The following is a 9,224-nucleotide window of genomic DNA, read 5'->3' as shown; positions in this document are numbered from 1 at the left end:
AAAAATACCCATAGGTGAAATTTGTGTATTTTGATGTTTTATCATAGAATATGAGGTTTTAAATTATGTTAGACAACTTGTGCTACTCGGTTTTGAGTGAAAACGAGTAAAAGGGCTTAATCGGCAAAAATACCTAATAGTCACAAGTATATGTTAGAGAGAGAATTTGATGTTGCCATAGAAGGAAAAAGTGATCAGCATGTTATAAAACATAAGAATAAGGAATAAAGTTTAATTCCCGAGCCTAGGGGCAAAAGTGTAATTATGCAAAAGTTTAGGGGCAAAAGTGTAATTTTTCCAAAGTTCGTATTAAATTCTATTTTGATGAATGTATGTATTAAATAAGATTAATTTGGTATTATAGATCAAGAAAAACGAGATTCAAGTCGCGATCGAGGAAAAGAAAAGATTGTGGACTAAATTGCAAAATCTTTATATTTTGGTACCAAGGTAAGTTCATGTGTAAATGTAGTAACATAATTGTCATTTTAAGCAATTTAATGTTGTTTATATGATATGATGCTGATTATTATCATGAAATATTATGCTTTGTGGTTATTGTTGAATAATATGTAATTATGTGAATTACTTGATGAGTATGAACTATCACCGAAGTACCGATTTCGATATTCTGTGGAAGACGGCAAAGATGTGTGATCGAGGAAAACGCCCGTTTGAACCTTAGGAATAGATTAGGATACAAGTGACATGTCACTAGGATGGTTGAGCATCCGAACTCGTTGAGTTGAGTCCGAGTTCACTTATGGATGCGAATGTCCGAACTCGTTGAGTTGAGTCCGAGTTCGTGAAATGTAACTAGGCATCCGAACTCGTTGAGTTGAGTCCTAGCTCACTTATGGATGTGAACGCCCGAGCTCGTTGAGTTGAGTCCGAGTTCACTCAGGGGTGGGTTACATGATTTTTTGATTACATATGAGGCACTTATGTGCAAATTATCCGTGTATCCGAGTTGTATTCCGATGTGTTCAACGGGTGAAATTTCTAGTGAAATGGAAGAACACTTAAGATGCAAGTGACGTTTTGGTAAGTGTTGTGAAATGGACACTTTGGAAAGGTATGTTCTTAACCCTCGGGTTGAAAATAGATACAACAACGATAAGGTGGTAAGATGACGAATGATGTTTAGAAATATGACATATGTTTTGGTGATACCATGCTAAAGTTGTTTGGTATATTTGTATTGTTATGTTACTTGTTATTTACATATGAACTTACTAAGCATTTATGCTTACTCCCTCCTCTTTATTTACTGTAGTTTTGAACAAGCCAGCTCGGGAATCGGGACGGGTCGAAGGTTCGATCACACTATCCAAAGGACTTTCATCTGGGTAAATGGCTTGTAAAACTTAAGTATGGCATGTATAGCAATATACTTATTTTGTGTAAATAATTTTATGATATGGCCATGTTTGGTTGAGAAAATGTTTGATATTGATAAGTCATGGTGATGGCTAATTTAGATCATGTTTGATATTATGGAAGTTTAATAGGTTATCTAGTTCATAAAAATTCATGGAAAGATGAAACTTGCCTTAAAACAGAATATTGCTGCAGCAATGACATGAATTTGAAAAATCACTAAAAATAGTATAAATGGAACTAAATGATGAGTAAGTTATGAAATTGAAGCTTGATGAGTCTATTTTCATTTGGATTGAACAAAACAGGTATATAAATTATATTTTATGAGATATTTAAACTTTTGTGAAATAGGGCCAGAGTGATTTCTGGATCCCCTGTTCTGAATTTAAAAATTCATAATAAAGTTTAAAAAAATAATTAGAAGTTTTTATTTATATGTACAGGTTCTTTATTGAGTCTAGTTTTAAGATAAACAAACCTCATAGTCATTTAATTTCTGTATAGAGAAATATCTGATTCGTAATACACAGAGTTCAGAGCAGTCGAACCCTGAAACAGGGGATACTTTAACTAATAAACTGTACTAATTGGCCCAACCAAAAATTATAGAAAAAAATTAGTAAATATATATATGAGTCTAGATTTAGGGAAAATTTACGGATCTAGATTTCGAGTTTCGTAACTCAAGATATGATTTTTCTTGTAACTGTGACGCGGGTAGTTAGAAAGCTGTGAATGTAGAAATAAATGATTTGAAGTTCTTAATTTGATAAATATTGTTCGGTAACCCCTCAAGCTCGACTCCGGCGATGGTCTCGGGCGTGGGGGTGTTACATTTAGTGGTATCAGAGTAGGTTTAGTCGGTTCTCGGACTACATGTTGTATCTACGGATTTTGCTATACATGCCGTATGTATGAATTGTGATAGTGTGACGACTTCTAACCTTTTTAAATGATTTTTATATAGTAAATGGATCCCGATCCAGCTGTGGCAGATGAAGTAGAGAGTAATGCACCAGCTCCGGCTGAAGGGGCAGCGCCGATTGAAAACCCACCTCCTACTGTTGGTCAGAGAGGAGGAGAAAGGGATTGGGAAGCCTTTCTCCAAATGATGAGTGCATGGTACACTGAGTTCGTTCGTACGAACCCAAATGTACGACCTCCCCCACCTTCCCCAATTCCTCAACCTATGCCTCCGATGCCTCAGGGAGTGGATATGATAAAATTTCACAGAACCCCCGTTGACAGAATTCGTAAACAAGGGGCTGAAGAATTTAGAGCAAATATTGATGATGATGCAGAGAAAGCAGAGTTCTGGCTTGAAAATTCTATCCGGGTATTTGATGAATTATCTTGTACACCTGAAGAATGTTTGAAATGTGCTACATCTTTGTTGAGAGATTCAGCCTATAATTGGTGGAAGACTTTGATTTTAGTGGTACCGAAAGAGAGGGTAACCTGGGAATTCTTTCAAGAATAGTTTTGGAAGAAATATATTAGTGAAAGATTTATTGATCAGAAATGTAAAGAGTTTCTTGAGCTGAAGCAAGGTAATATGACAGTCTCAGAATATGAAAGAGAGTTTGTTCGATTGAGTAAGTATGCCAGGGAATATGTTCCTACAGAAGCCAAGATGTGCTGACGATTTGAAGACAGGCTCAACGAAGACATTAAGGTATTTGTCGGGATCCTTGAACTGAAAAAATGGTAGTACTGGTTGACCGAGCTTGTAAGGCTGAAGAACTACTGAAGGAAAAGAAAAAGGTAGAATCTGAAACACGAAATTGGAAGAAAAGACCAATGAGTAATGCACCTTAACAGCAACCCGAAAAGTCAAGAAATATGAATCCTCGTTCCCAAGTTTCAGCTGGGCAATCATATGGAAATTTTAAGAAGCAGAATGTGGGTCCTAAATCTCAGACTACTTCTGCGGCTAGTGTGGGAAATACAAGATTTGTTAAACCCGAGTGCCAACGGTGTGGTAGAAATCATTTTGGTCCGTGCAGAGCAAATGAATGTTTTCGATGTGGTTCTCCGGATCATTTTATTAGAGACTGCCCAGAGAGAGTTGAGAAAGAAAAATTTCAGAATGTAAAATCTAGTGGTGCAGACTCGAGGGGAAGGTATCCGAGAAAAGCTGGAAGTGAAACAAGCAGTAAGAATGTAGCCAGAGATGCAACAGTTAGATCTAAAGGAAGAGCTCTAGCTAGAACTTATGCTATTAAAGCGCGTGAAGATGCTTCCTCACCCGATGTGATTACCGGTACATTTTCTCTTTATGATACTAATGTTATTGCTTTGATTGATCCCGGTTCTACTCATTCATATGTATGCATGAAACTGGTGTCTAGTATGAATATACCTTTTGAGAACACAGAATTTATGATTAGAGTGTCGAACCCGTTAGGCAAATGCATGATAGTTGATAAAGTATGAAAGAAATGCCCTTTAATGATTCGGGGTCATTACTTTCCGGCCGACTTGATGTTGTTGCCGTTTGATGAATTTGATGTTATTTTGGGTATGGATTGGTTGACATTGCATGATGCTATAGTAAATTGCAAAGAAAAGGTTATAGAATTAAAATGTGAAAGTGGTGAAATCTTGCGGGTTGAACCAGACAAATCAGAGGCAATATTTAGTATGATTTCTTCGATGTCGGCTCAGAGATATTTGAGAAAGGGTTATGAAGCTTATTTGGCGTATGTAATTAATACAAAAGAAGTTGAAAAGAAAGTTGAATCAGTGCCGGTTGTGTGTGAATTTGTGGACGTATTTCCAGAAGAATTGCCGGGTTTGCCTCCAGTCAGGGAAGTAGAATTTGGTATAGATTTGATATCGGGAACAGCTCCGATCTCGATTGCTCCATATAGAATGGCACCAACAGAGTTGAAAGAATTAAAGTCGCAGTTGCAAGAGTTGACTGATAAAGGCTTTGTGAGACCAAGTTTTTCACCTTGGGGTGCTCCCGTGTTATTTGTGAAAAAGAAGGATGGTTCTATGAGATTATGTGTTGATCATCGGCAGTTAAACAAGGTGACAATAAAAAAAAAGTATCCGTTGCCGAGAATTGATGATTTGTTTGATCAGCTAAAAGGAGCGACATGGTTTTCAAAGATTGACTTGAGATCTGGGTATTATCAGCTGCGAGTAAAAGAGTCAGATGTGCCTAAAACTGCTTTTAGAACAAGGTACGGTCATTATGAATTTTTAGTTATGCCGTTCGGGTTGACAAATGCTCCTGCTGTGTTTATGGACTTAATGAATCGCATATTTCGGCCATACCTGGACAGATTTGTTGTGGTGTTTATAGATGATATTTTAATTTATTCAAAAGATGAGACAGAGCATGCTGAGCATTTGAGGATAGTTTTGCAAACTTTGAGAGATAAGCAGCTGTATGCTAAGTTTAGTAAAAGTGAATTTTGGCTCCGGGAAGTTAGATTTTTGGGTCATATTGTTTCAGGTGATGGTATACGGGTTGATCCTAGTAAAATTTCAGCCATTGTTGATTGGAAACCACCGAAAAATGTAACTGAAGTTAGGAGTTTCTTGGGGCTAGCTGGGTATTATCGGCGGTTCGTAAATGAGTTTTCTATAATTGCTGCTCCTATGACTAGACTACTCCGAAAGGATGTTAAATTTGAATGGACGGAAGAATGTCAACAGAGTTTCGAAGAATTGAAAAAATTATTAACTGAAGCACCAGTGTTGATACAACCCGAATCAGGTAAAGAATTTGTGGTGTATAGTGATGCTTCTCTAAATGGTTTGGGGTGTGTCCTCATGCAAGAAGGAAAAGTGGTGGCTTATGCTTCGAGGCAGTTAAAACCTCATGAGAGGAATTATCCTACTCACGATTTGGAATTGGCTGCAGTGGTGTTTGCTTTGAGGATTTGGCGACATTATTTGTATGGTGAAAAGTGCCGAGTATATACCGATCACAAAAGTCTTAAATACTTGATGTCACAAAAAGACTTGAATTTGAGACAGCGAAGATGGTTAGAGTTATTGAAAGATTACGAGCTTGTTATTGATTATCATCGGGGGAAAGCGAATGTGGTTGCCGATGCTTTAAGCAGAAAGTTGTTGTTTGCTTTGAGTGTTATGAACACTCAGTTGAAAATTTTAGATGACGGTTCGATTCATCCGGGCAGTACGAAGATGTATAATGACTTAAAGAAAATGTACTGGTGGATTGGAATGAAAAGAGATATTTCCGAGTTTGTATCAAAGTGCTTAGTTTGTCAACAAGTGAAAGCTGAACACCAGGTACCTTCGGAATTACTTTAGCCTATTATGGTTCCTGAATGGAAATGGGATAGGATTACTATGGATTTTATATCAGGGTTGCCGTTAACTCTAGGGAAGAAAAATGCCATCTGGGCAATAGTTGACAGACTGACTAAATCGGCTCATTTTATTCCGGTACGTACAGATTATTCTCTTAATAAGTTGGCTGAATTGTATATCCGAGAGATTTTTAGACTTCATGGGATACCTTTGTCAATCATTTTGGATAGAGATCCGAGGTTTACCTCACGATTTTGGCAAAAGTTGCAAGAGGTATTAGGTACAAAGTTAAATTTCAGCACTGCCTTTCATTCACAAACTGATGGACAATCAGAGAGAGTAATTCAGATTCTTGAAGACATGCTCAGATGTTGCGTATTGGAATTTCAAGATAGTTGGGAAAGGTACTTACCATTGGTAGAATTTGCTTATAATAATAGTTATCAGACAAGTTTGAAGATGGCACCTTATGAAGCATTGTATGGTCGTAAATGTCGGACGCCATTGTATTGGACTGAACTCAAGGAAAGTTAGATTTATGGAGTTGATTTAATAAAAGAAACCGAAGAAAAGGTGAGAGTGATTCGAGATTGTTTGAAAGTTGCTTCAGATAGACAGAAGTCTTATGCGGATTTGAAACGAAAAGAAATGGAGTTTCAAGTTGGTGATAAGGTATTTTTGAAAGTGTCTCCATGGAAGAAAGTCCTTAGATTTGGACGAAAGGGCAAGTTAAGTCCACGTTTTATTGGACCGTATGAAATAATTGAAAAAGTTGGACCGGTAGCATATCGGCTAGCGTTACCACCTGAATTAGAGAAGATTCATGATGTGTTTCATGTATCTATGTTATGTCGGTATCATTCGGATCCTTCACATATAATTTCACCGACAGAAGTTAAACTACGACCGAATATGACTTATGAAGAAGAACCGATTAAGATTTTAGCTCGAGAAGTGAAACAACTAAGAAATAAAAGTGTTGCACTTGTGAAAGTCTTGTGGCAAAAGCATGGGGTAGAAGAGACTACATGGGAACCTGAAGAAACTATGAGAAACCAATATCCACACCTGTTTACCGGTAATATTTTCGAGGACGAAAATCCTTAAAAGGGGGGAGAGTTGTAATATCCTGAATTAGGGCTTAATCGGAATAGTGGTTTTGTGACCACAAATTCGAGATAGAAATAATTATTTTATAATTATTTTGATGATTATGATATGATTGCATGATTGTGTGAAAATTTCGTGATGAAATTCTATGCCTAAAGTGCTTAAATTGAAAGTAGGGACTAAATCGAATAAGTTGCAAAACTTGCATTCTAGAAGTTTTTAGTATGAAATTGTTTTCGAATATTAATGAGGAAGCCTTAAATAGCAATTTGACCAATTTTAAGTTCATGGACGAAATTAGGACATGGAAGGAATTTTTGGAAAGTTTAGTAGTAAGGGTATTTTGGTCATTTAGTTATTAAAATGAATTAAAAACAAAATTAAAAGCCAATTTTTGTCCATCTTCTTCATTAGGCCGAAATTTCAAGGGTTCTCCATAGCTAGGGTTTGTTTCAAGCTTCCAAGCTCCACAGTAAGTGATTCCAAGCCCCGTTTTTAATGTTATTTACGTTTTTGGAATCCCGGTAGCTCGATTAAGCTTATGTTAGCAATAATTCAACCTAGGGTTTATATTTGGAAAAATACCCATAGGTGAAATTTGTGTATTTTGATGTTTTATCATAGAATATGAGGTTTTAAATTATGTTAGACAACTTGTGCTACTCGGTTTTGAGTGAAAACGAGTAAAAGGGCTTAATCGGCAAAAATACCTAATAGTCACAAGTATATGTTAGAGAGAGAATTTGATGTTGCCATAGAAGGAAAAAGTGATCAGCATGTTATAAAACATAAGAATAAGGAATAAAGTTTAATTCCCGAGCCTAGGGGCAAAAGTGTAATTATGCAAAAGTTTAGGGGCAAAAGTGTAATTTTTCCAAAGTTCGTATTAAATTCTATTTTGATGAATGTATGTATTAAATAAGATTAATTTGGTATTATAGATCAAGAAAAACGAGATTCAAGTCGCGATCGAGGAAAAGAAAAGATTGTGGACTAAATTGCAAAATCTTTATATTTTGGTACCAAGGTAAGTTCATGTGTAAATGTAGTAACATAATTGTCATTTTAAGCAATTTAATGTTGTTTATATGATATGATGCTGATTATTATCATGAAATATTATGCTTTGTGGTTATTGTTGAATAATATGTAATTATGTGAATTACTTGATGAGTATGAACTATCACCGAAGTACCGATTTCGATATTCTGTGGAAGACGGCAAAGATGTGTGATCGAGGAAAACGCCCGTTTGAACCTTAGGAATAGATTAGGATACAAGTGACATGTCACTAGGATGGTTGAGCATCCGAACTCGTTGAGTTGAGTCCGAGTTCACTTATGGATGCGAATGTCCGAATTTGTTGAGTTGAGTCCGAGTTCGTGAAATGTAACTAGGCATCCGAACTCATTGAGTTGAGTCCTAGTTCACTTATGGATGCGAACGCCCGAGCTCGTTGAGTTGAGTCCGAGTTCACTCAGGGGCGGGTTACATGATTTTTTGATTACATATGAGGCACTTATGTGCAAATTATCCGTGTATCCGAGTTGTATTCCGATGTGTTCAACGGGTGAAATTTCTAGTGAAATGGAAGAACACTTAAGATGCAAGTGACGTTTTGGTAAGTGTTGTGAAATGGACACTTTGGACAGGTATGTTCTTAACCCTCGGGTTGAAAATAGATACAACAACGATAAGGTGGTAAGATGATGAATGATGTTTAGAAATATGACATATGTTTTGGTGATACCATGCTAAAGTTGTTTGGTATATTTGTATTGTTATGTTACTTGTTATTTACATATGAACTTACTAAGCATTTATGCTTACTCCCTCCTCTTTATTTACTGTAGTTTTGAACAAGCCAGCTCGGGAATCGGGACGGGTCGAAGGTTCGATCACACTATCCAAAAGACTTTCATCTGGGTAAATGGCTTGTAAAACTTAAGTATGGCATGTATAGCAATATACTTATTTTGTGTAAATAATTTTATGATATGGCCATGTTTGGTTGAGAAAATGTTTGATATTGATAAGTCATGGTGATGGCTAATTTAGATCATGTTTGATATTATGGAAGTTTAATAGGTTATCTAGTTCATAAAAATTCATGGAAAGATGAAACTTGCCTTAAGACAGAATATTGCTGCAGCAATGACATGAATTTGAAAAATCACTAAAAATAGTATAAATAGAACTAAATGATGAGTAAGTTATGAAATTGAAGCTTAATGAGTCTATTTTCATTTGGATTGAACAAAACAGGCATATAAATTATATTTTATGAGATATTTAAACTTTTGTGAAATAGGGTCAGAGTGATTTCTGGATCCCCTGTTCTAAATTTAAAAATTCATAATAAAGTTTTAAAAAATAATTAGAAGTTTTTCTTTATATGTACAGGTTCTTTATTGAGTCTAGTTTTAAGATAAACAAAC

This window comes from Gossypium hirsutum, chromosome A10 (genome assembly GCF_007990345.1).
Source record: "Gossypium hirsutum isolate 1008001.06 chromosome A10, Gossypium_hirsutum_v2.1, whole genome shotgun sequence".
Lineage (NCBI taxonomy): Eukaryota > Viridiplantae > Streptophyta > Magnoliopsida > Malvales > Malvaceae > Gossypium > Gossypium hirsutum.
The sequence above is the reverse complement of the archived record's forward strand: the minus strand, read 5'-3'. Positions refer to the sequence as shown.